We start from the raw sequence: 5,738 nt of genomic DNA, 5'->3' as shown, positions 1-5,738 counted from the left end.
GGAAGCCCATGGGGCTGCAACCTTCTCTCTTTTCTTTTGGACTTCTTCCCTTTGTTAAAAAGTCGTAGTGCCTTTGTGTTTTATGTTTGTCTTGACGACGCGCATCTTTCCCCCTTATTAGAATCCATTTTTGGCAATTTTTTGAGTTTGGGTTTGAGGTCAAGTTTGGATTTTGGTATATCCTCTTTGGATTTTAATGATCACAGCGTTGTCCCCGGCAAAACCCCGAAGTATTGTCGGATTCGGAGCGGTTTCATTTTGGTGGCTTTTGAGATTTTCATTTCAAATTGAGGTAGGGGGTGTTATAGTTTTTTATCTAAGGGTTTTACTTGTTTTTGTAATGAAATATAAGTTGTATGCATGTCAAATATTAATTTGAGAAATTAATAATAAATTGTAACTTGCATGTAACTCACTTTAGACTTGGTATATGGCATGGCCATGACTTGATCTTTGTTATATATTAATTTGGGATAATTTAAATGAGTTTTCAAATCTAGAGATTTAATGAATTTAATTTGATTTAAATTCTACTTAATTGCACCTTACTTGTATTCTATTTTAGAATTGATATATGGCATGGCCATGGCTTAATTCTTGATATATATTAATTTTGGATCATTTGAACAACTTTTGAAATCTAGAGATTTAATTAATTTAAATTAATTAAATTCTACATGATGATGTCTTGCTCATTTTACACTTCTGATTTGATTTGTGTAATGACCATGCTAAGTTGTTTCACATATATTAATTTGAGGTTATTTGGAATTGATTTAAAATCTAGAGAATTTAAATATTTTTGTTTAATTAAATTCTATCGAATTGCTCCATGGATTTAATTGTGTTTTAGTAGTTGTTTCTATGTTTAAATCATGGACTTGGACTTGTTGTATATTCATTTGGTTACGTTTTGAGCATTGGATAATATTGTTGTCTTGTGTAATGAGTTACACATTTTGTATTTGACATCTTTCATGCCATAGTAGTTGTGGACTTAGAGCATGTATTGTATGTGTTTCCAAATTTGGTTGTGCGTGGTAGATAGTTAATTATCTTATATATACATGTTATTATATACGTTGTTGCACAACTTGTTGATTTTGGAAACTTGGGGATGTCATTGTTTGACTACGGCTATGACATGGTTCTAGTACGGGAGATTGTCCCTCTATAGTCTAGTACGCACATAGGGAGGTTACACGTGAGCTAGTAACCCTAAAATAACTATGGTGTCGGTCTGATCCGGCGTGATGTCCAAGTATCCACTTTGTTTGATTTCGTATTTCATTTCAAGTTGATAACTAGATGATAGTGTAACTTGTTGTTCCCTAATTGATTTCCCATTTTAAGTTTCAAGATGCTAACTTTAAGAATTCATGCTTTATGCGTTGTATTGGAAGTTCCAATGTTAATTAAATTGCATCAATATTGTGATTTGTGTTTCATTGTTCTAATGTAGCCTAGGACGATTCCTTAGACTCATTTTAGCTTTCGTATCTTATTGCGTTGTATAATATACTTCTATATTGTTTAATTCCATAAATATTGTAGTTTATGCTAGAAATGTTGTAGTTTAGGATGATTCCTGAGTCTCACTTATGACATAGACGTTAGGTAGCATGATCCTTTTAAATTGTTTCATATTAATGTAAAAATTTATAAAAAGTTGAGTCTATGCATGCTCATTCCCTACAAGTAACTTGTTTACTCACACCAAAGTTATCGGGTGATTTTTCAGGTACGGATGCCTTGGTTTGGGATGCACAATATTCCTGGATCGTTTCAATGAATTGAAGTTCTTTAAATGTATTCTTGTTCATGATTCATGCAAATGTTAGTATGAAATGCTATTTGTAGCTCATATGTCAAAACTTGTATATTTGATTCCATAAATGTAATGTTTACTTAAGTACACCTTTTGTAATGTATTTGACATGTATGAGATGAGGATGAAGGCCAATGACAACTAGTTTGTATCATATGGAACTTTCAACTTCATGAAATATTATGAAAATATTGAAAAGTGACAAGTCATTGCTTCACCATGTTTGCATTGGGTGTACGAATTCCATTTTTATTCTTTCATAGGGTCTCATTAATCATGTATGAAGTGTGGCCAAATGCCAAATGGTAATTTGAAATTATTTGTAAATTTTGGTTTTCAAATTTCTCATTTCTTGTTCATTTTTGCCCTTTTAGCAGTCGAGAGGTTGTATTTTGCATCGCCGGTATTTTTAAGCCATGGACCATTGTAGCACATCCTAATAGGTAAGTTACGTTTGCGTGCATGGTCGTTTTCAAAAAAAACCTCTTCCTTGGTGATTTGAGCCTCTTATGGACTTATTTTGCATTTTTATTACATAATCCGGTTTAAGGGCATTTTAGGGTTTTCCTTCGAGAAATAAATTCTGGTTTTCACATGAGAAAATGTGATTTTAGGGGGGTTTCTTCTTCGCGTTTTTCCAGAAAATGTCATCTTGGTATCGAAAATCCCTCGCGGGTTCAGCTTTCTGTTTTTCATTTTAGCAGTTTTTTGACCCTCGTGACTTGATTTATGGAGGGGCATTCTGGGTATTTCACAGCGAGTTTTTTCCATTTTCGTCCGCGCTTTCGAGTAGAAAACTCGATTTGGGGGGGGGGGGGGTTTCTTCTTTGTGTTTTTCCAGAAAATGTCATTTTGGCCCTTAAAAACCTTTTTTCCCGAAAAACCCCCACTGTCAGCTTTTTGCTAAGCTGTAGTACAAGTGTACGGGTCAAGTGTATGGGTGCAGGATATCGTAACCAGTTACGTGTGCTTGGGTAGAATACGTGACCTCTGTTTTGCCTCCTAACCGGTTAGATGTTTTTGGGTTGGCTCCTTTTGACCTTTTTGCCCATTTTTCTTCCGTTTGCCATATCTTCTTCGTCCGGACTTTGAATCAAGTGATTCTTGAGTCTAAGTTTATTAATTTTTCATTTTTTTTCCAATGGTGTGCTTAATAGCACTCGCTTTCATTTTGGAAATGACCATTTTGCCCCTAGGTTCATTCTTATCCGTTTTTGAAATGTCGCTTCCACATTTGTTTTCTTTAGGTTCCATGACCTCATTGAGGGTCACATTGGTGTCTTAGAGACATGTTGTATCTCTAAATACCGTTGTTTTGTCTTTTGCTTTCGCATTCTGGATTCGTTATCGTATCTACGTTCGGTTCATCACAGGACGCACTGGCCTAAAAACTAGGGCCGTCACAAGTAGTATTGGAGCTTTTAGGTTTAAAAACCTTAGGACGACGAGTTTTTGGTGAATATCATGCTTGTGTTTCCATACTTTATGTGTTTATTTGCTTCTCGATAACATATTTATGTGCTTACATACTACATATGGTATGCCGTTTGTTTAGCATGATTTAATTCTAATGTAAAGAGCATGACATATGATGTATGCTAGATTAGATTTGTATATGCATGATTGTTTTTGCATATTTGACAGGACTTGGGATTAGTCATGGGATGTTTGGGGTTGTGGTTAAGTTGCTTAATGAGTTGGCACTCTGTATGATGGTTGGTCTGTCTGGTTATGTTTAGGCACTCTTCTTAGATGTTGTTGGCATTTGTCAATTTGTTATCATGGTAGTTTAGGTCGTTGTTGGCCTAGCGTTGGCTTTGGATAGGTGGAAGGTCACCTTTTGTTTAGGCTCTCGTGGGGTGAGCCATTAGGCACAGCCGTAGTGCTGGATTTGTTGGTTTCGGGCCGTGATAAGGTTATGGACCTCTTAGGCTCCTTGTTTGTTTAGGAGGGTTCCTCTGAGATTATAATTTTCGTGGGCGAATACGTTTATGGGTTGGTGTATAGCACTGTCATGCTACCGTACTGCCTAACTACGAGCGCAGTTCAGATGGAATTAATTTTGGTTTTTGTTTCAATTGGCATAGTCCTTTTTGGTTGGCGATGATGTGAGTTTTGTTTTGAGCGTCTGGTGTTGAGCGTCTGGTCGTTTTGGGGACGATTTTGGAGATTGATTCAGTTGTCTGATTGTATGGCTAGAGTAGCCATTTTGTTTGAGTTCTCCTTGCATGATGATGCTTTTGGGATCGAGTTGATTAATCAATATTTTGGGTTAGTGAGAGCATTGCATTGTTAGTGCCACTTGTAGTGTCACCTTTAGGTTCGGATATGGATTGTTAGAGTCTTACCATTGTGGTGAGGGCTCATGCTTGTTTTGAGATGGCTTATTGTTGCATTAGTTTTTGGAGTCAGTTTATAGCTAAGACTGGTCTTCCTTTTACCTAGACACTCTAGGACACGATGTCCATAGGGTTCATGGTTGCATCATTTTTATCTTCTACAATTTTGTTTACTGCCACATTAGTAGTATGATTTACGATATTGTGATGCATGAGTGGGTAGAGGTATCCACATTTGTCTTCTTATTGTGTGGCATTAGCATGTCTTATTTATATGCTTAGAGATGCTATGTTGTTACTATGCTTAAATGACATGCTTTTGTGTTTATGTGGAGACGTGTTGCATGTACCATTGATTTTATCTATATGAGTAAATTTGCTTAATTGGTAGTTACATTCCTTGTTATATACATGACTTCCATGTTTGGTCTTTCCTTTTGTTTCCCTCAGTTATATGTAGTTTGTATGCAGGTTTCTGTAATGGTTTCGTTGTGAAATTCCTTGTAGATGAGTTGTCACATTTGTTTCGTCTTGAGCTGTCCACTTCCCTAAGGTGGGAAGAATGCTCCGTTTCGTGTTCGTCGTGTTACCACTTGTGGGAGAATAGGGTTTCTTCTCTTTTTCTTGGTTCGTGTTAGGGATTTCACAAGGAGTGAGTCTCTTCTCTTCGTCACCTTGTACAAGGTTTTAGGGTTGGTCGATCTGTGAGGATCACCGTTATTGTCTTGAGTCCTTGGTGAGGATTTGATGGATTTTGGTCGACTTACTTCCCTGTAGGGGGTGAAGTCTTTGACCTTGTTATCTTTCTTTTCAGAGATAGAGTCGTGGTGTTGTCCTTCTTAGGACTGGTGGTTCTCTTTCTTTCATGTCCTTCCTTGGGGAGTTTTATCGTGGTTGTTGATGGAGTTTGCTGTGCTCGGTGTGAGTGGATTAATGTGAGATCAATTTACAAGGACTTGTGTCCATTTGATTAAGGATTTACTTGACTCGTTGTGTGAGTTTGACGCTGTTTAAGGATATCTTTTGGGAGACTTGCTTTGGTTTTGGAGACCTGGATGTGGTTGACTCTTAGGAGAATTTTTGGAAGATCGCTGTTGAATATGGCTTGTTTGTGGAGTTTTCTCATCCTAGTTATGACTAGGCGTAGTTTTGAGGAATCGTAGTTCCAGTGGTTGTTTATAGATTAAAATTGAGAAATTTTGATTTAGCTTGGTGTTGCCAAGCACGATTTTAAGAGACTCATTTTGTGATCTTGTTTGTTCGAGATTTTGATGTGTGTGCCATGATAAGGATGTGGATCTAATGTTTGATTACGGTGTAGTCTTGTAGTTGATCTGTTTCAGGATGATATCTGGGATTTTGAGGTGTTGGAGTTGTTGGTTTTGTTGTATTGAGGATTTAAGGCTTTAAGCATAATGGTGCCTATGACATTGTTGTCAGAGTTTGGACCATAGCATGATCGTTTTGTGACATTGATGTCATTTGTATCGAGAGGTTCATGGGTAGACCTAGTGGGGGGCAGGTTATGAATTAGTGCCTTATACTGTCATGTTGTCGTACAAGTTGTGGAC

The sequence above is a fragment of the Cornus florida genome, unplaced genomic scaffold (genome assembly GCF_030987335.1).
Source record: "Cornus florida cultivar Cherokee Brave unplaced genomic scaffold, ASM3098733v1 CherokeeBrave_3.0.0_Hap2_Chr04, whole genome shotgun sequence".
Lineage (NCBI taxonomy): Eukaryota > Viridiplantae > Streptophyta > Magnoliopsida > Cornales > Cornaceae > Cornus > Cornus florida.
The sequence above is the reverse complement of the archived record's forward strand: the minus strand, read 5'-3'. Positions refer to the sequence as shown.